This window comes from Pinus tabuliformis, chromosome 9 (genome assembly GCF_031772625.1).
Source record: "Pinus tabuliformis cultivar Carrire ecotype Pingquan chromosome 9, CPIR1, whole genome shotgun sequence".
Lineage (NCBI taxonomy): Eukaryota > Viridiplantae > Streptophyta > Pinopsida > Pinales > Pinaceae > Pinus > Pinus tabuliformis.
This window is the reverse complement of record NC_142307.1, coordinates 872,607,467-872,630,690: the sequence shown is the minus strand read 5'-3', so window position 1 is coordinate 872,630,690 and position 23,224 is coordinate 872,607,467.

Sequence of the window (23,224 nt, the reverse complement as noted above, 5' to 3'; positions counted from 1 at the left end):
CCAAAGATGGAATTGCATGGATACAAGGAAAGCACTCTCTACCTCTCAATCATTACTATGTCCTCCCACAAGTACTTCAACTAGAAAAGGGATGTGATGACTAGAACCTCAAAGCAAAAATAACTACACAATCCAAAAACACACATCATCCCCCCTCTACCTTTATAAAGTATATATAGGGGAATAACAAAAAGATCCATAGAAAATAGGATCAGAGTGGAAAAAATAAATATTATAAGAAAAAATTAACCAACAACGAAATTTACTAATTTTAACATGTGTCCCTATCTACTCAATGATTAGAGGAAACAAAAGAACCTAGCATGATTGATTATGCACTTGATAAAATGACATTTACTTCTATAGTAAAAAGGAATAAAATCGTAACCTCTTCTCTATTGTCCTTTGGAATAAATCCTCTATGTGTGGCATTAGGGTTTTGTGTTTCACTATTCTTACTCTCCATAATTAAAACAAGAGTTGCAGGTAGCGGTAGTGCCTATTGGTTCTGAATTATTGAAGGACTACATGCTAACAAGGTCTTTAAAAAAAATACTAACAAGTACTTTATAAAATGACTCCTTGTTTTCATCTATGTTAAATGTAAGAAGAAACAAGTTCTTTACAAGTTCCAAAGGCCAAAAATACGAACATCTTCCATGAAAAGACATAAATGCACTATATTACAAGTATTGCAACTCTACAATATCACCATATATTACAAGTTTTGATATGCTTAGGTTAAGAATTGTTACCAATCAATGGACAAAATTCAGACTATAGATGGTTTTCATTTCCTACCTATACTTCTAGATTAAATATACAAATTAATACCCTCCTGAATAATTACTACGGGCTCCTTTGGGAAATATATCCTTGACAGAAGTGAGGAAATGACAAAATGACGACCTTGTGTGTTTAATATTTGCCTATATGCTAATGGATCAATATTGCTAAAGTCTTATTGAACATGGTTTCATTTTCCAAATCTTATGAAAACACAACTCTATGTAGTTGTTTGCAAGGGATGCCAAACTTGGTGATGAATGCTTACACTCATATCTTTATATATCAAATGGATATAAAGAGGGGTTTAAGCGAGAGATCGAAAATTACAATGTGACTCTTTGTATTTTGAGGCAAAAACTTCCACCCACGCCAAAGGCTTTGCTCCATATGAAGCTCCACAAGATGTATTCTATGACAAATTGATAGGTGAAAATGGAAATCCTTTCCTTATGAATTGTGTGTCTCAAACAAGAGGATTGTCAGAGTGAGTACAGGGTGACCCATAAAAGTATGGATGAGAATTTTTTACATTTGTTTGATCTCCATATTGACTCTACACAGTTAAATATACAAATTTAGAAAAACATTAAAAATAAAATTAAAATAAAAGTTGCAACATTATGTATGAAAGTAACTAAATTATAGCCAAAATAAGAAATATGGCCAGAGTAAAGAAAATCTACCCAAAATACCAATAAATAAAGTTTCTGAGAGAAGTATTGAAAACATCATGCATTTCGTTCATTCGATGGGTGCTTGACATGATGATCAGATGAGTTCTTAAACCCTGGCCATGTGACATAAGCCTACATAGTGCTAAAACCAAAGGAAAATGCCCATGATTCCCAAAAATGATAGAAATTATTAAAACTACCCTTTTAATAAATAATGTCAACACCCACGAGTAGGACCATCAAGATTATGGGCAATATTACAAGAAGAACAAATAATATTCATGAGAGATATTACAAGAAGCACAAAGAATATCAAGGTTCCACTCAACATGCTTTTGTCTCTAGTGGCATACCATAAATCATATATGCTAATAAAAGTTATAATCTTTAAGAAATCAAAACAAGAAAAATGCAATTAACACATGCAATTCTTTTTATCTGGTAAACATATAATTAAAAACTTCATGACAATTACATGTAACAACATTCTTGTTATCTCTTAGCTACCATATTCCTAGGGTTGTATGGTACAAGCTAGGAGCATCCTCATAATCTATAAGGTTTTTTACTTGCTAGTTGTAATCTATCTTTCCCATACATTTAGATGGTGATGGGCATAGAAGAACCATTGATTAAAAGTACAAGTTGCATCAAATCCAAGTTTAGCACAAGACAACAAAATAAAATCAAATTCATGTTTGCCTCGTCAACATAATATGTGCCTAAAAAGACATTATTTCACAGAGCTCTTAAATGTCCTCTATAGCAGTGCATATTGAACATAGTCTTCACTTTTATAGGGTAAAGAAAAAAATATGTTGTTTCAATGCAAGTCTAAGAAAAATATTACCTTACTCAATAATATCTCTAAAATTTCATAACTTTGTTCCCCTTCATTTCCATCCACTACATAGCTGGAAGAAATACGTCAAAGATTAGGTAATCAATGGAAAACATTGAAAAATAAAGTTGTAGTACTACAATAGGAAGAAATTATAGAAGAAAGACAAATACATCCACATCCTAAGTAACAGATGTCAAAATTTATCAACATATTATAGATAGTTTTAATTTCCTAGAGACTAAATGAAAACTGCAAAAATATATGTACAGTATGTATAAAATAAAATTATCAGTTTAATAAGAGTCTCATATGCTTGAAATGTTTCTAGTTATTCTTGTAAATAATTTACCAAAATTTTAAACATATAGCTCTTAAGTTGAACCTCTGAATTGTCTTGTGCTTTGCTTGTGAACAGATTATTGTTACGTGTTCCTTCTCTTTCCATCATCCTTTATATTATCTTACTTACCTTCCTTGTATTTTTCATTATAGCCTTTCTTAGGGGTTGGTTGTAATATAAAAGTTATCAAGAACCACTATTGACTACTTCCTATTACTATTCCATGTATTATCAGAAGTTCTTGTGGCACATATGAGTGATTAGCCTTTGAGGAATTTTATATAATGGACCTGACTATTTAACTGTACCTTCATATATTTGATATCGAATAATATTTTTAATGTAAATCAAATATAGGAACAAATGTTATTAATGCAAATATTTGAGTCAAAGTACTCAACAAAATTATGTATGGCTAATGCGATCAATGCTCATGGTAGATCTAAAAAGACAATTTTCAATGTTGAACCAAGAGTCAATAAGATGTGTATGTATGGAATCTAAATGTGTCTATCATATCTAAGGTCATATTAGAATCATATCTGTCAAATACTAGTCACTACATCTTAATAAAATCTAGACATCATATGTATAAGATATTTGAATGGAGATCAGAGCTCTCGATGCTTGCAACAAAGAAATAGATTTCATAGCTATAAGAGATTTGAACAAGCCCTTTGTTTAGTTTTCCTGCAACTACAACATGTTAGTTTGCCATATTTTGTTCTTGCACTTGTAAAAGATAGAATTCATAGGAAGAAAGGATGTCAACATCTATATTGTATGTTAATATCTAGTTGTGATAGGTTGGATATGCTAGTACAATTAGAGGCACGTGAATTTTTGGTATGATACCATGTATTTTAATGCCTAATCTCGTGACTAGGAAAATTGATGATACATGATCCTTGTTCTTGGCAATTGCTTGTTAGACACCAATTCTATTTCCCAGATTAGTAAGTTGGGGGTAAAGCAAGTATATGCAACATCATTTATGTATGGATACCTTTTGAAAAGAGTGGACCAATGTTCCTAGCCTAAGAAGAGTATGAAAACTATTAGTTACGGATTAAATTAATAATTCGATGCAGGGAATCCACTGGGTAATGTCTCTAAAGCAAAGGGTGATTTCCAGACATAATGCTCATCTCCACTATCAAAACCAAAATTCAACCAATTGACAAGTGAGCACAAATGATAAGATTTAATATGAGAATCATTCATGAACAAATACAATAGAATTCTACCCTCTTGCTTCTCATTCTTCACAATGGGTTGAACAAAAGAAGAAACAAAAAATATTAGAAGCCACAACACACTATCTGGTACAAGTTTCAGAATATTGCACTTGCATTTATGAAATAAAAGTCCAACAAGTTAAATAATTTCCAATAGATAGTTATATATGAAATCCAAATTAGCATATATCACATAGTTTTATATGAAATCCATATTATCATATATCACATCAGTAAGACATCTCTCAATTTTTATGAGAAGCAAAAAAGTTAGCAAAGGCATGTTTTTAATTTTCCAACATAGAGGAAATGGGTTGTACATAATTAAGATTAATTTAAATAAATTATAGAGTCATAATAGATGTCGATACTACCATCCAAACTTAGTAAGTATTTATCAATTTATGTGAAAACAAGAAATATTCTCATATCATGTTCACCAAGAAACATCATGCTTGATTCTCAATAGAATATAGAGGATTAGTATTGGGTCAAAGTTTGTGGGTTGGGGTTTCTACTAGTTGCTAGAGGAAAATGGCACAAAGTAGTCTTCAGTCCACTTTCTTGGGCTAGGGTTTCTACTAGTTTCCAGATAATTCTCAATAGAATATAGAGGATTAGTATTGGGTCAAAGTTTGTGGGTTGGGGTTTCTACTAGTTGCTAGAGGAAAATGGCACAAAGTAGTCTTCAGTCCACTTTCTTGGGCTATGGTTTCTACTAGTTTCCAGAGACAAATGGCACAAAGGATTAAAGTAGAGATGTAGGGACCACCATGGATGTTGGCGGTCACTAGATGCAATTTGTAGGTGGTATTGAGGGAGAAAAGGATGCATCTCCAAGGATATTGGTGGTCATGTAGAGACATTAGGGAACCTTAACTAAGCTGGGAGGAATCACAAATTGGAAATTTCTTGGAAGAATGGGTCAATACCATGACTTGTGGCTCCTAGAAACCATTTGATAATCAAAAGGAAAAGAAACAATCCTTTTTACGATTCTTTGTAATGGGATTTGTAGTTTCAATCCTAGTTTTCAAAACATTTAGTCTTAAACAATTGAGAATATCTTATCACTTTCTGAGTCCATTTTTGGAGAAGCTTTCCCACAGAGCTTGTTTCACGTTAGTTAACTCTCACTGAACTTCTAGCCATTGCAAGCTTTCAAAGTGGATTGTAAAACAACCAATTATAACTTATTATCTTAAACATTGAATTTTAAATAGAGACATCCAACCATTTCTTGATCAGGTTGGTCATGAATATGTTAATGTATAAACCCAAATCCTCCCATGATAAGAGATCCATGCACTGGATATATAACTTTGGCATACTAGTGACATTTGATATTTGCATGAATTCACATGTAGTGTGTTTGTTGAAGAAAACAACTGATTGACACTTTTTCTGTAATATTTCACTAGAAAACCCCACTATATAAATACATGATTCAAAAACATGCTTTTATACATTTTTCCTATTTTCCCAAAACATTGGATCTAGTTCTCTGGAAAAATATTAGCCTTGATATTTATGCATATGAATTTATTTAAAGCATTTGGGGGTGTATTTGTGAATATAATTAGTATAAATTGCTGAAAAGTGACTTTCACCAATATACACGTAAGTGACATTCTTAATCCCATGTATATGTTGGAGAACATGATTCCCTTATTGTTTTGAGAAATACCTTAGTCTTTATTGCAACAATGTTAAGTTTTCTAATAATCACTCAACTAAACCGAGTTTAAGATGTAAGCCAATTGACATTATAGTAAGAGATCCATCTAGAGAACAACCATGTTCCAACAACAAGGGTCCATTGAGTTTATATCCCAAGCCTCACACAATAGGGTCCACTAAGTTTATATCCCATTCCTCCAACACATTGTTTGGATCATTCATCTGGTTCTTTATTGCCATTAATGCTACCAGTTATATAGAAAATAATGGTTATCAAGATAAATGAAAGGGAAATAAGTAAAAATGAAGTGGGTACTGACAAAAGATAAAAACCAAATTTATTATACTTATAATTTGTTCGAAACACTAAAATAAATGAAATGAGTGAAAGGGAAAATGGAAAAACCCATTCTATATCTACAGATAAGTCGATTCTATATAAAAACACATTGAATACCTTCACAGTTGATGCCATTGGGAGACAGGGATGTTGTGCTGCTGAGAGTAAGAATGGACAGTATTAAAGAGGAAAAAATCTTGGAACATTCTCTACTCGTACACGAAAGTGCACAAAACTCTCAAATATCCTGAAGTGTAATATATTTTGCTTCTTTCTTGTGAAGGCCTCCTCTAGTGTAACTTACCCCAATGCTCGATGTGTGATCCAGTTCTACAAATAAATAACAATGTTACATGCTTCTGCCCAAAGAAACATGGGAATCTCCTCATCATGCAACATAACTTTGGCCATCCCCAACAATGGAATTATTCTTATGCTCCGCCACCTCATTTTGCTAAGGATTGTATGGTGTGCTCAATTCCCTATTGATGCCTTCCTCGGCACAAGTCTTTAAATCCAATTGAGGTGTACTCCCCTCCATTATCTAACCCCAATTCCTTGTTTTTCTTCATAGTTTGGTTCTCAACCAAGGCCTTGAATTCCTGAAGCTTTGATAAGACCTCATCCTATTTCTTCACAAAGAATATCCAAGTATTTCTCAAACAATCATTAATAAAGGTGACATAATAGTTGTACCCACTAAGGGATACCAAAGACATGGACCCGTAAGCAGTTGAATGAACAAGGTTGAAGATGCTCTTCGTCATATTATCATGGTAGGGAAATGAGTTCTTGGCATACATTTCAAGTTTGCAACCCTTGCACACATAATGGTACTCAATGTTGCATTGTGGAAACCCATTTTCTATCTCTTTGAGAATCTTCAACACTCCATGGTACAAATGCCCCATGTGCCTATGCCATAACTCACCTAGCTCCCTTCCTGAGTCACAACCCCCTCTACTCATAAGTGTTGTGGTTGTGTCAAACTTGTAACTTGAACAAGATTTTAAGTCTAACCCCAATCTACTTGGATACTTTGGAATTTGCGGGCTTGGTGCAAAAATTTCCCTCTTTGAAGGTCACCTTGTACCTCTTATTCTCTAACGATGGAAATAAGATGATTTTTTCTTCAGCCTAGGAATATAAAGCACATCTTTGAGAAACAAGGATTTTCCCGACTCCCTCTCAAATTTGACTATACCAAGCCCTTTTGCTCGATACCTCTTATCATCTGCCAACTCTATGTGTAACTTCATGTCCTTCTCTATCAGCTTGCAAAGATAGTCTCTGTTTCCCATCACATGATAGGAAGCTTCGTTGTCAATGTGCCAAACAATAGTACCCTTTTAACATGCCATATAAGTTATGAGAGAGAACTCCTTCGTAAAGCTATATGAAAACTAATCGATCTCTACAGAGGCTACTACTTGGTCCTTCTTGGACCACTTCTTCCATTTAGGGCACTTAGTAGCATAGTGTCCTAATTGATGCCATGAAAAACACTTGAAATTTCTAAGATCCTTATTCTGCTTCTCACCCTTGGAGCTCAACTCGCTTCCCCCACTACCGTTCTTATCGTTTGACTTTCCCCCATTTTTAGCTAGGGAAAAGTTTTCCTTGGCCCCAATCTAGGCATGAGAACTCACAATGTATTCCTCCTAATCTTGAAGCTTCTCCATAGCACATACCCCATTTATAAAAGGCTCTCAGGGTTTGATGAATTACATCACAGCAAAACACAACAACTCTGTATCTAGAGTTGTTTTTCCCACTTCTGCCAATTCATCTCTTACTTGGGTGAACTTGGTGAGGTAAGACACCATAGTGTATGACTTGGTCATTCTGATTATCCTCAATTTACCTTTCAACATAATTTTTTTGTTCTCACTGGTACCCTGATAGAGACCAACAATGGTTGCCTACATTTTCTTGGTTATATTCTTCCCATCCATGTGTGGAATGATGTGGTCATTGACTCCATCCAACAAGATTATCCTTGCCTATGCATCTTTCTTGTTGTGTTGAGCTAATTGTTAAGGATCTTTGAGCAAAGCTATGACATTTTCCATGAACTCCCAAATGCTCTACTCATCAAGCACCATGTCAATCCTTTCTCTCCACAAACAATAGTTGGATGCACCCTCTAATATGTCCTCAAAGTGTAGCCCTTGGTACATCTTTTTTGTCTAGAAACCCTAACTACTAAGTCTAACTAGTAATAATACTCCCTTTCAATGTTGAAACTACTCTTTGAGAAGAAAACCATGTGCTCTGGCTTCAACCAAACATTATAGCTCTTATACCATGCTAGTTTTCTTAACCCAACATATCTGATTTTCATTTATCTAGAAATTAATACTCATAAATACAAAGAGAAAATTCCAATACGAAATTTTAAAATGCAAGAACAATTGAGTATCTAACCATAAAACACACAACGGAAATTAAATTCAAAGAAAAACTACACACATAAAAATATTGGACACCAAACATACCCAGGAAGCCCAAAATCTGGGGAAATATTGTAAATTTATGCTCTTTATTGTTCATAAAATTCTTCAGGATATTTACAATTGGGTGAGAAACCCTTTCTTCTATGCCCTGCCTTCTTGAACAACTCCCTTTCTCAGCTTGTTTTTTCCTCTGCAAGTGTTGCAGCCTATACAATCTAGTTGTATGGCCTGTACCGTCGGTCCATATTGTACGACCAAGTTGTACAACAACCTTTGTGCCCCCAGAAAGACCTCAATATGTTGTTGATTTGATGCCCAGGTTGTATGGCCCTGTCTCCTCAACTTGGATGTTGAACTTTATTTGAAGGGTGAGTTGAACCTAATGAAAAATAATTTTCTCGATCTGATCACTAGAACACTTATTGATGCCAAATCAATATGCTTCACTTCTACCCTTACCTTCTTTTTATAACTTAAATTTCGCCTTCTAGAAGCATTCAAGGGCTAAGATTGCGTCTTGAGCTTCCAATATCAATGGCTAAGATCTAATCTCTTGTTGAATTAGTACATTTTAATTTTTCCTAAGTGAACATTAAGAAAAAAAAATAAGTATTAAAATAATTATGGCTAAGTGATTGATCTCTGATTTTCTACATGCATTGGCATCTACGAAAGTAAAAAATCCTTCATGTTATTCTCTAATCAACAAAGCCAACATATTAAATAGCTCCTCCTTGATTTGATAGATAGTGTTACTCTAATGGGAGTGGATGTGAAGAAGCTACCTTGAAAATCATTCCTATATGACATGCAGGTCGAACAACAAACCCTAGCATTTGGTCAAATACTCACATTTCATGGGAACATTTTGGCTAGGAGGATGAAAAAACTAATCACACATAATCTCTCTCCATTTTAAAGGCATGGATGGATTAAAGGGGAATTCCCCTGTGAACCTAGTTGAAGAAAGAAAGTTCAAGGATTCCTTTTCTATTATGAGGTTCATCATTGCATCCATATTGTAGTTTGTCTATTGCTAGAAATTCATCAAAATTTTAGAACAAAATTAGGATTCATATTAGGGAGAAGTCTGTCATTCGAAGAAGGGATTTGGTTGAGGTGTTCCTACCAATTTCCTTTGCCAATTACTATTATGATAGACAATTTAATGACGTCATTTCAATTAAAGGTAGGAATGATTTGTATTTTGTAGTACAATCACCCCTTTTGTTGCAATGCATGTGTATTAAGTAGCACCTTTGTAAGAGCCCTCTATGTAATTTTCTGTAATCTAGAAACAAAAGATCATAGGTTGATTTTTTGGCATGTTGTAAAAACATTATCATGCTATCCACTTTCACAATTTCAAACCCTATGAAGGTTTCCAATTGAATCCATTTTCCCTAATTAAATAGGCACTAATCCCCAGTAATCTCAGTCTTCCATCACAATCTATTTCTAAATCTATCTCATATTTTACTTAAGGAAACCCCCCTTGTTCTAGGGGATAGATGGCCGAAAGCGAGAGAGGAAATTATTATGGTGACAATAGACAAACCCTCTTAGTTCCCCTAAAGGTTGTATATGTGTTTTAAGGCTTTACCACTTAAAGTGCAAGTTTGTGAGGTAAGAAGAATCATCAGTGTGTGTTAGTGTTTTAATAAATGTCAATGCTAGGAATTCACCTAGTTAAAAGCAAGAAGCAAGAAATCTTTATGTTGGATGAAAAGAAAAACTCATGATAGTAGTTGTGGATTTACCCCTTCAATATTCTAAAATATTAGAGCTTGTGCTTTATTTTTGGTTTACAATTTCATCATTGCCATAGGTCCATTTTAACAATCTATGATATCATTGATTTAATGGGGCAAATCCAAATAAAACAAATGACCGCAGTGCAAGGATGCGATTTTACAAATCATATGACAACAACTTCAAAAGAAAAGGAAACATAAGGATGGGTATGAGAAATATCTTCTTTGTAATAGAATGGGTAAGACAGAATGATGACCCACAATAGGGAAAAAGAGTTGGACGATGGTCTAGTTACACTTAAGGAGATACACATTTTCCTTGAGATGGATTTCCACAATGTAGTCCTTCAAGGGGACACTATACGGTTGGAAATGGAACCTCATATTGAAGGGGAATAAATTACAAGGGGTGCCAGGGTGCATTCTCGACTATAGTGGATTTTTGAAGAGGGAAGAGGGATCCAAATTCCAAAGTCTACTTTGACTACTTGAAAAGAAAAGTGGTAGTCACAAGATTCTTGGTTTTCATGAAGGGGATGGATCTCTTGTAGAGGATCAAAAAAAGGTCAATGGTATGTTCTGATTGCATTTTCAAAATATTTCCTCTTATGCATTGATGGATCATGTGGTGGATGGAAGGAACGCTCATTGTAGAGTCATTCCATGCAAGATTTCTATCTATTTGTGTAGTGATTGAACCAAATAGATAGTGACTTCTTGAAAGAGAGGAGTTTTTCAGCTCTTAGTTCCATGAAGAATATCAAGTCATCAGGAATGGATGTTCTAATTTTTCATCATGAATGGATGGCCTTTGTTGTGATTTTTTCATCATGAATGGATGGAATTTGTTGTCATTTCTACAAGGCCATGTTTGACACAATACAAGACGATTTCTATTGTTTGACAACTGAATAATTCTCTTCTAGAATGCTATCTAAATCTCTCAGTCATGGCCTTAGTAAACGCATTACCAAGAATGTATCTAGGGGCACCATTGGAGGCTAGAGTCTCATTACTTTCCTCAGTGTCTCATACAAGATCATAGCTAAAGAAATGGCTTTGAAAATACACTCAATTTCATGGAAGGTAGATAAAAAAGAGGACATAGGTTTTGTACAGGGTCCAATTATTTTAGACACATAATTTAGTGTCCCCGACCCCAACTTGGAACACTAACCAACAATATTATGCAATAAATACATGAAAATGCAGAAAATTTTTACAACATAATTAGCTTGTGCCATGCAATTATAATTAATTATGCAACACAATTTACCATATATTATCCACATCACAAATAACAACAGTTAAGCACCATAACAGAAGAATTCATGTAATTATGTGGAACCCAAACTGAGATTAATTCAGTCCACTAATACACAAATTATAGGGAACAACACAAAGATATAATATATATAATACAAAAATTATCCCAATTAGGGTTTATCACTGAGATGCATAATTGTACATAAAAATAATACACATAAAAACATAAGGGAATATGGCACTTATCTGTAATAATGAGTTGAATAGCTACAGGCTCTCCACGTTCCTCCTGACCATAGACCTGGTGTTTCATAAGCTCAACCACCAAGTCACCCCGGAGTTAGGACAACAACTCCAAAGCCAACGAAAACTGAAAAATATCCATACCTCCAAGACCAAGGTTCCAATCCAATAGTCACGGTTCTCCGGGGCTGTAAACACCATCCAAGCTAATTACATGGGTGCCTACCCAATAATTGTGTTTCTCCAGGGCTCCCAACATCCTCCAGACCATAAATCGTCAACATTGGGTCATATCATAAAAACAGGATGCATCCATAAGGCACAGTTAACTTAATAACCGCACCCTGACCAGTCCAGAGTCCAATCCCAGGACCCACTAGCCATCAATCAATATCAGAGTCCTTCCCCCCAGGACTCATTGACCAAACCCACCCCCAAAATATCCAACCTACACTTCTTTATATATGCATGGCTTAACTTTCCATGTGGCACCCTCTAGAACCCTCATGGGTCCCAAGTGCACTTTTCACCAAAAATTATCCAACTGTTTCCTTTTTCCTTGGAGTTGTGCCCCCCTACCCCTCCCCCCCATACTATTTCTGTGGAGTGGCTCTACAACTAGCCTTATTTTATTAATATTAAAGGATATGTACATTTACAATATTTATTATATTCACATCCTGGCTCCCCCAGCCAGTTAGCCAAAACAAGCATATCAATATCGTTGGAACTACATGGACATGTAGGTCAATAAAGTATTTCCAACCCACTAGCCTAATATAAAAGGTACATGTATTTACATCGTCAAAATAGGTGGGGGAATTACATTCCCTCCCCCCTTATTTTATGCATTGTGCAGAGTGCATCATATATACAACTATATAACATATCCATTATATCAATAAAAAATGTGAGGGTATTCTGTCCTCACAACCTCTTCTTGTTCCTAGGCCACATCATCAGGACCGAACATGGTCCATTTTATCTTTACCATGGCTATGGCTTGATTCCAGAGCACCTTTACTTTGGTGTCTAAAATCTGCACTAATTGAACTTCGAAATCTCCCTCAGGTTCCACCTCAATCATTTTCCAATCAACAATGTGATTAGTGCCTGAAACATATTTCTTAAGCAATGAAACATGAAATACATCATGAATATGCATATATGCATGCAATGCAAGCCTATATGCAACACGACCTATCCTCTCCAGGATCTCAAATGACCCACAATATCTAGCTGCTAGCTTGGAACAATTTCCCAATTTTAATGAGATCGTTTTCTCTTTTATTTTCAAAAATACATGATCTCCTACACTAAAGTCCTTGCTTTTCCTATCTTGTTAGCATAACTTTTCTCCCTATCCTAGGAAGCTTTTAAATTTTTTTGATTTTAACCATTTTCTCTTCCATGTATTTGAGAAATTTAGGGCCCACCATAATTCTATCCACTAGGTTACTCTAACTAATCGGAGTATTACGATATAGAGCTTCATATGGGATGATCCAAAATCTTTTTCTTATATATGTGTTAAAGAATTACATGCATGAATTGTAGCTTAACATAGAAAACTTAATGTGCACATGAGAGAAGAGGAGAAACACATAAAGCATGAAAGAAGACAACAAGACTTGATAACAGAGTTTGTCCAACTTGGACTATGTCTCCGGGCCCTGTTCGATCAATGGGGAGGTCTTCATTCATTAAGTGGCATGAAAAAGAAGAGTACAATCATCAGTTACAAAAAAGGAGTCTTATACCTCCGTACTGAAAAATGGCCGAAAAATGCAGAACTATGATGGAGAAACGGATAGCACAATTGCGTTTGTGGCGTCGAGAAGTGCTAAAACCATATAAAATTTGTCAAATTCTGACAAAGTGAAAATTCGGCCCTCCTGCAAAATTCTACCTCGAATTGCATGCATTGCCTCCCTCTACCTGAACGAACTGAAAACTATGTTTTAAATAGAAATTGGGTGAAATATTTCCCAATAATGTTGTTGGCGGAGTCGGTTTGAGATGTTTAATAGGGAGGAGGTTGGGCGGTCAAACCCTGCCTCCTCACTTTTTAATACACCGAATCTCTTTAAAATTTAAACAATTTTTTTTTTTAAACTATGGGTTGGGTCGAGCCCGCCTTAGGCAGCCCGCCCACCATACCCACCTCCTCCTCTGCAATAATTTTTAACGGGTTGTTGGTTTGTTTGTTTAGAGTGGGCATGGTTGGGTCTGTGCCCCAAGGGTCGACCCACCACCTGTTGTTGGTTACGGTGCCGAGGTGTGGGGTGGCGGGGTCATGGACGCCCACCCCGTGTTAATTGCTGCATGTCGTGGGCTATGGGGAGGGGCCAGGGGTCATGGCCCGCCCCTTCATATTTAACATTGCAGTTACGTTGGAGTGGCGGGGTTGGTGGTCCGCCACCCCCTTTTTTTAATATGTTTTTGTTTAAATAAAAACAAAATGGCACGTTTTTGAAAATTTGGTTTTGGACCGAATGAGTCCTTTTAACGAGGCAACAATTTTTCTGAGAATCTGGCCAGAGTTGGCTGGATTCCATCCATAGGGAAAAGTCCAAATTGTGCCTTCATTAATCCTGCCAAGTCATCAAAAAGTCAAACCAACTTTGACTGCCTATATCTCCTTCATTCGGACTCGGATTGGAGTGTCGTTCACACCGTTGGAATCAGAGCGACGAGCACTTCTATCTGATGTCAAGTTTATCGCCTTTTTTCCATTTTGGGTTTTGAGCTTTTCCCCTGCCACTGTGTCTAGAGATCCTCCTGGATCAATCCTCCCCATTGAGGAGATTTGGACCGCCAAAAGCTTTATCAGTGAATTGGAAAGTAAGGGAATTGTTCCCTCACTCTTTCCTTTTCCAGCCATTTTGCCTTGCTAGGGTGCATCCCTTGAAACCAACTCGAAGGTATTCCACATCTCCCAGTCGTGAAGTCCCAGTTCTTCTATCAAGGATGATGTCTTCAGGTAACTCATCGAGATACTCTAGTGCAAAGTCATCAACTGTAGGAACTGTGACCACCTCCTCGGTGTCGATAATCAATGGTGGCTCATACAGCTTTAAGTTCTCCAAAATCACTACAGAGTACATATGCATATATATTGGCAAATCGAGATGAAATGCATTGTTTCCAATCTTCTCCAAGATTGTGAATGGACCATACCGGATTGGTCGCAACTTCTTCCCTTCTCCCTTCATCCTTTCCTTGCTAATATGGAACCACCTTTTGTCACCCACTTGAAATTGATGGTCGACTCAGTGTTTTTCATGTCGAGCCTTGTAACAGGCTTGACATTTCTCCAACTACTCCTGTACTGCTTGGTGAATCAACTAGATCCGCTGAATGAACTACTGCAATTTATCCCTGTCATTACATCCACTGGAGTCATCTTCCCTTCCAAAGACCGTATCAAAGGGGTCTTTTGGCAAGTAACCAAAACATATCTCGAATGGTGAAGGATTCATAAATGAGTGCACTGCTCAGTTGTAGGAATGTTGAACATATGGAATATGCTCATCCCACAACTTAGGATGTTTCCCACAATAGCCTCGCAACAAGTGTACCACAGTGTCATTTAGAACCTCTGTCTATCGGTTAGTCTGTGGATGGAATTTCATGCTTCTTTTCAACTTGGTGTCCATCATCTTCCACAAGCTGGTCCAAAACTCTCTGAGAAAGTGAGTCCCGATCTGACACAATCGATGTGGGCAACCCAAAATGGACCCAAACATGCTGAAAGAAAAGATGAGCAGTCTGCTCTGCAGTGATCTACTTTTTACAAGGCATTAAAATCCACATCTTACTAAAACAGTGAAAGATGACATATAAATAGTCGTGACTCTTTCCAGACAAAGGCAAACCTCCTGCAAAATCCATCGACATACTTTCCCATGGACGACTCGAAATAGGGAGTGGTGTGTAGAGCCTGAGTTTCTATTAGAGGGCTTTGAAACAGAACACATCACACAACCCTTTACATAGCGAGTCACAAAGTTCTTCATATGAGGCCAAAAACAAAATCTTTGTACATGACACAAAGTTTTTTCAATACCAAAATGACCAGACACAAGGGAGGTGTGGGCCTCCCGGATTACATGTACCCTTTCTCCTATGGGTATGCATAAGTTTCCAAGGTGATACAACAATTTCCCCTACAAGTGATAGTTTTCCACCTATGAACCATGGGTTAGTTTTGCATAAATATCCTTAAAGTCATCATTGTTAGCATATTGTTCAGCATAACATTCAAAAGATAACGAAGCATTATGCAAAATAATAGAAGCAGAAATCGGAGGGAAAGATAGCATATCAGCCACTTTGTTGCTAGTGCCCTTCTTATACTTTATTACCAGATGAAACTGCTGCAGAAAACCCATCCACCTGAAATGATGAGATTGCTGCAACTTGGTTTGTGACTGAAGATACTGCAAGGGCTGATGATCCATATGGATGATGGTCTCCTTGCCGATCAGGTAGTGTTTCCACTTTTTCACACTTTGGACCAAGGCATATAATTCCTTGTCATATGTGGGATAATTTATCATAGCCTGAGAGAACTTCTTTGAATGGTAACATATCAGCTTCTTTTGCTGCATTAGTACAGCTCCCATGGCATATCCGCTAGCGTCTGTTTCGATCTCGAATGGCTGTTGGAGATTTGGTAAGGCCAAGACCGGTGCGGTGCTGATATTTTCTTTCAATGTTTCAAAGGACTTCTGTTGCTTTGCTCCCCGTTGAAAGACTTGCTTTATACTTGTCAATGCGTGTAAAGGTGCTACAATAATAGAGAAATTGGCAATAAATCTCCTCCAATACTCTACTACACCCAAAAATTTGCGAACCTCGGTTACACTAGTAGGTTTAGGCCAATTTACAATTGCTTCAACTTTAGAAGGATCAATTTTTAACTGACTATGACCAACAATATGACCTAGGTAAACCAAAGAGGTTTTCCCAAACTCACACTTTGACAATTTTACATAGAGTTTTTTGTTTTTCAATACATCAAACACTTTCTTCACATGACATACATGTTCATTCCAACTTTTACTAAAGACAAGGATATCATCTAGATATACAAGAACAAATTCATCAATGAAAGTCCTAAAGAGATCATTAATGACCCTCATGAAAGTGGTTGGATCATTGCAAACTCTGAATGGCATCACCATCCATTCAAACAACCCCTGTTTGGTCTTGAAGGCGGTTTTCCATGCATCCTGCTCTGTAATTCGGACCTGGTGATAACCACTACGCAAATCCAATTTGGTGAAATAGATAGCATTCTTTAACTGATCTAGTAAGTCATCAATGTGGGGAAGAGGGTACAGATTTTTCACCGTTATTTTGTTTAGTGCATGATAATCCACACACATCCTCCATGTGCCATCTTTCTTCGACACTAATAAAATCAGTGAGGCGCATGGAGAAGTGCTTGATCTAATGATCCCTTGGTTCAATAGTTCCTACACCTGCTTTTTGATCTCCTCCATCTCAATGGTCAACATCCTATACATGCCAATATTTGGTAAAGGAGCATCATGCTGCAAATGGATCTCATGTTGGATTTCCCTCTTCGGAGGTAATCCCTTTGGTTCCTAAAACATCTCATCATAGTTAGAAATTAATTCACATAATTCCTTTTTATGCACATGATCACAACCCTGGAAAGCATCGGATAATTTTGCATCTTTTCCCCTTACAATCATAAGCATGCGACCCTTACTGGAATTTACCAACCTCTTCATTTGTCCTACACTTACAAGGCTGGCACTGATTTTAGTTTGTTCAGCCCTTACAATATATTCTACCCCATCTTTTGTGATTTGGTATTTTTTTTTCATGACAGAAGAAGATTTCCTTTCTATCATATAGATATGGAGTCCCTAACACCATGCCATAGATATCCAATGGTATCACATCAAGTTTTACCTCATCCACTAAATTAGAAGCGATCACAAATTTACCCTGACACTGATTAGTTACATTCAGTTTTGCTTTATCATGTATCCATCCAAGTGGGTAAGGTTTTGGATGTGGTTTGGTTTCCAAGCCTAGCTTCTTTACCAAGGACTCTGAAATTAAGTTTGCTTGGGATCCAATATCAAATAGAGTTTCCACTTTTGTATGATTTATGATAACTCTAATATGAAATAGCTCAATTCTCTTTCGTTCATTAGGAAGAGACTCATCTATTGAACTAGTGCCTTCATGTGATTTAGAATTAACATGAGGTGTAAGAGTACCTTTTTTTCCTACTACTGTGATCAATGCTTCATCTCCGAAATCGGATCCAAGGTCCTGCTACACAGTTGCTACTGTCTTCTGCTTGCCTTTTCCTCCATACTTCTTTGGTCTCTTTTCCGGGTATTGTTTCCAACAATGATCGTCATCATGACCTTCCTTTTTGCAGTGATTGCAATAAGGTCTTTCTCCTTCATCTTTCTTGGTTGATGTCGTCCTCTTCTCCTTTCCTTTTCCTTTCACTTTGGGTTTGCCATTTGGAGGTTTGAAAGGTGGTTTCTTGAAATGATCATCTCTTTCATTTTTTCCCCTATTCTCAAGATGGATTTCCTTCACACTGGCGGAGTCAATAGTAGTTGGTTCAAACAATAATAATGAATGTCTAAGGTAACTATGTAATGATCAAATATACTTAGTTACTATTTCAGTGAGTCAAGTGCAATGTCCAAATTAAGTGTCTGTTTTCTAAATTCCTCTGTAAAGCTTTGAACATCCTAACCTTCGCCTTGCCTTAAGTATTGCCAATCCATTAAGGATTTTTGTTTCTAACCAAAGGGATAGAATTTTTCCTTTAATGCATAAATGAAGCTAGGCCATGAGGAAAGAATATTATCCACACTCTTACTGCTTCGCAGTTTTCTCTCCCAGAAAACGAGAGCGGTGCTACTCAACCGAAGAGAGGCCAGCTAAATCTTAGCCTCATCCTCATCGATCTGCTGAATCCTGCAGTAGATTTCAATCTACCTAATCCAGTTGTTAAGATTTTCCGCATTACTTTCACTGTTAAACATGGGAAGATCAAATTTGACATCTAATTTAAAGAAAGGTTTATATGATGCATCCCTTGAATTTCTACGATTATGGTGATGGGGGGAAGAAGAACTTTCACTCATGGAAAGAGAAGGAGGGGGTTCTTCTCCACCATTTCCATGCACTAAACCTTGTTCTTCTAGTTTTCTCTCTTTTGCTTTCTCCAGCCTTGAAAGCAACTGACCGACATTCTCTGCCATTGAATAGAAGGTTTTGCGGAAATTGCTCCTCTTCAAGATGAGCCTCTTCATTTGCCATGTTTCTCCTTTGATGTGCATGTCCCACTTCGGGATCGAAAGACTTTAGTTTCCCTCTGCCTCTTTGGAGCCTGTTTCTTGTTAACATACAAATGATCCAAATCGGATCCATAAACAACTATCATAGAACCATGACTATATCGGGACGAAACAAATCCTTGAAGAATCCAAAACAGAAATCGAAAACACCCTGAACCAGTGGCCATGGCAGCCGGCGCAGAATGACGAGCACCTCGGTCAAAGCATGTTGACCGAGGCCCATGGAGACTGCACAGGAGGTCGATGTAGCCCTTGGGAGCCCCAGATTGGGAAAAGGAGCTGGTTTTTGATGCGTGATTAGCGATTGCTGGGTGAAAAGGGCTGAAATGGTAGAGCCTTAAGCACTCGATCACATTGGGAGCCAGAGGACCGTGGGCGGAAAAACGAAAAGCGCCATCGTACGAAGGTGGGACCCACAACCTGGAAACCGATGGTTTGATCGGGGCGCCCTTGAACGGTAAGAGGTTTTGGAGAAAATGGAGCGATCACACTCAGCGATCGACGCGTGGCAGCGGAGGTGAGAGAAAAACCGCCGTGATCGCGCATTATCGGTCGAGCAAGTCAACTGTGCTCGGCGTGCGTATGAAGTTGGATCTGGAGGAGCCCAAATCGAACGGCTGAGATTGCGTCCGATAGACAGAGCGGAATTGATAGGGAATTAAGCCGTGATTTAAGGGGATTTGGAATCTGTTGACTGCCACGGTGGAGAAAGAAACGAATCGACGAACAGGCTGGCATTGTTCCGATGGAGGCACGTGGCTACTTCTTGAGCATTCATGCTGACGCCGAATAAGGAACTCCCAGCACACAGGCAGTAGGTGAATCAACGCAGGTGGGAGAGGAACCAGACAGGCATGGAGGTCGAATGGCTAAAGCCATGAACAGAGACAGTAGAAAAAAGATAAAGAGATTCAGAGCGAAGAGTCCAAGCGACCAAGAGAGACAGTGAACAGTGAACCCTGAGAGGAGGACTGAGCACAGAGAGAAGTAAAGCTAAGCGAAGGAGACATAGGGCCGAGCTGACCACAGGCGACATAAAGCACCAGAGAGCTTAAATAATCAAGCCTTCCCATAGAGGAATCTGTCTGGATTGAGCATCACAGTTGGCTCTTTCCACTATAGACTGAGGGTCACAGAGCTGGTAGGAAGAACAAGAGTCTGTGTACTCCAAGTGGCTTAGGGAATCCAAGAACCATCCTGCCAAGCAAAATCTGCTTCAGGAGAACTCATATTGAGTCCCTGCATTTTAATTTCTCTGCTGAAAGACACAATAAAACAAGGCAACCACTGAAGCTGGACCGGAGATGTAGCCCTAGAGAATAAGGTGAACTCCTTATTAAAAAATGGTTTGTGTCTTTGTGTTGCTTACTGTATTTCTTTGTTGTCTTTCCATTTATTTTATGTGTATTGGAAATCTGATCGATCCATTGCTTCAATAATACAGAACACACACACACCAGCACATGGGTCTGTAATACCTTTTTGTTTAATAAATATTCAACTGAGGTCACCCATAGGGTGATTATCAGATCAAGTGGTATCAGAGCTCTAGGCTATAAGGTTGGACAAGCTTGTGTTGGTTTGGCTGTGAATGCTTACTAGATCAAAGCTCAAATTAGGAGAAGGAGAGTTGGTGGAAACTAATCCTGAGATTGGGAGAGTCTATTCTCGAAAGACAATGTCAGAAGAAGGTTCTATAGGGCCAGACTCTCAGTTCATAGAAATTTTCCTAGCTATAAAGTCTATGGTAGAAGAAATGTATAGCGACTTTAGAAAGCATAAGGGTGAAGATTCATCAAGCTCTAAGCAAGATAAAGAAGAAGATGAATCTCATTCCCTTGACCACTCCAAAGGAAAGGGGAAATAAGAAAGCTTCCCTACACCTCCTAGTAGCCCTGTGCATAATAAGAAAGCATCTTTGATTAAGTTAGATGTTAAATTTTATTTGCTTATATATGATGGAGAGCTGAATGCTAAAAAGTTGGACAATTGGATTAGACAAATTGATGTGTATTGTAGAGTAAAAAATATAGACTCAAATAAGAGCAAGATTCAGCCGGCAAGCCTTCACCTAGGGGGCACTGCCTTGGTTTGGTGGGAAGGCAAAACCCAAGTTGATATGAGGAAGCATGGCAAGACCATCTCTGTCTGGAGTGAATTTTTTACTACAATCAAAAAGCAGTTTTATCCCTTGGCCTACATGCAACAAGCCATGATGAGTTGGCAAACTCTTCGGTACTTGAAAGGGAAAAGTGTACAAGGGTATACTCAAGAGTTCAGAAAGAGAGCATTGATGTTGGGTATTTCATTAGACTCACCAGAAACTCTTTTGAAGTACATTGGTGGTCTACATAGCTACATGAGGCATACCATCTTCATGTTTAATCCCACTAGTATAGATGAGGTATCTATACGAGCTACTCATCTAGAAGCTAGAGGAAAGAATGGAAATCCAGAAGTTGGGGGACCATCCCAACCCAATATTGTAAGCAAGAGCAAGGAGAAAAGAAAGTAGAAGTGGAAAGCAAGGAAGGCTAACACTGCACAGAAAGGCAAAGCTTCATGCACTCACTGTAAAAAGGAGGGGCATGATGATGAGCACTGTTGGATTCTGCATCCAGAGCTGAGACCTAAGAAGTCTGAGGGCAAGAAGAAGAAGACTGTTGTAGCTATTCAAAAAGATTTGGGGTCAGACTCGGGAGATGAAACAATCATTGCAGCCACAGGTATAAAAGGTAAGAATTCTGAAGCATCTACTAGTAATTCTGCTCAATCTGTTATTGATGAAGAACATGAGAGAAAAAGGCATGAGCTTTTCCATATTCGAGTTGTTTCCAAAAATCAAAAGATTGATACTTTGTTTGATAGTGGCTCACAAGTAAATCTAATTTCTGAAGCAATTGTAAAGAAATTTGGATTAACAACTACACCTCATAAGAAGCCATACCCATTAGGATGGTTGAATGATAAAGCACAACTACAAGTGACTAGACAGTGCAAACTCAAGTTTTCTTTTGGGTCAACATTTGTAGATGAGGTTGAGTTAGATGTAATTCCTTTGGATATATGTGGAATTGTTTTAGGAAGTCCTTGTATGATAGAAAGGCTATTTTCTATAGAGCTGAGAACAAGTATCTACTTGTTAAAGATGGAATCGAATACTTTGTAAGAGCTCATAAGCTCAAGAATAATTATACTCTCATAAACTCAGGACAGATGAAAAGAATGATAAATTCATGCAAACAATTCTTATTAATGGTTGTAAAGGAAAAGAAAACTGATAAAACCAATGTATTTGAGGGTTGTAATTCTGATCAACAAGCTGATATAGAAAAGATTGTTTCAGAGTATGATGTCTTGTTTCAAGAACCTCAAGGTTTGCCACCCAAAAAGGGAATAGTACATGATATTATTTTGCAGCAAGATGTTCCTTTGCCTAACATTGGGATGTACAGGTTATCTACTTTAGAGAATGCTGAAATCAAGAAGCAGGTGTAGGAGTTGCTCGAGAAAGGGTTCATCAGGCCTAGCACATCACCATGTGGGTCACCCATTGTTTTGGTGAGAAAGAAATATGGCTCGTGGAGAATGTGCATTGATTATCGAGCACTGAATAAGTTAATGATCAAAAATTGTTATCCCCTTCCTCGCATAGATGATCTTTTAGATCAATTGAAGGAAGCTGTTTATTTCACCAAGCTGGATTTGCACAGTGAATACCATCAGGTCAGAGTTGCAGAGCAAGATGCATGGAAGATTGCTTTCAAAACAAAGCAGGGATTGTATGAATGGCTGGTTATGCCTTTTGGCTTGACCAATGCCCCTGCTACTTTCATGAGATTAATGAATGAGTACTTAGACCTTTTCTTGATGATTTTGTTATTGTGTATCTAGATGACATTCTGATTTTTATTAAAATGTGGAAAGAACATTTAAAGCATGTTAAGCAGACATTAGATGTTTTGAAAAGAGAAAAAATTTATGTTAAACTCTCCAAATTTGAATTTAGCAAAACCTCTCTAAATTATTTGGGTCATATAGTAGGGGGAGGTGAATTGAAAATAGATCCCTCTAAAGTGGCAGTCATTGTAAACTGGCCTAAACCCAAGTCTGCTACAGAAGTGAGAAGCTTCTTAGGAGCCGCACAGTATTGGAGGAAGTTCATTTCAAATTTTTCCTCAATTGCAGCTCCCTTACATGCTTTGACAGGATTGAACAAGGTGTTTCAATGGG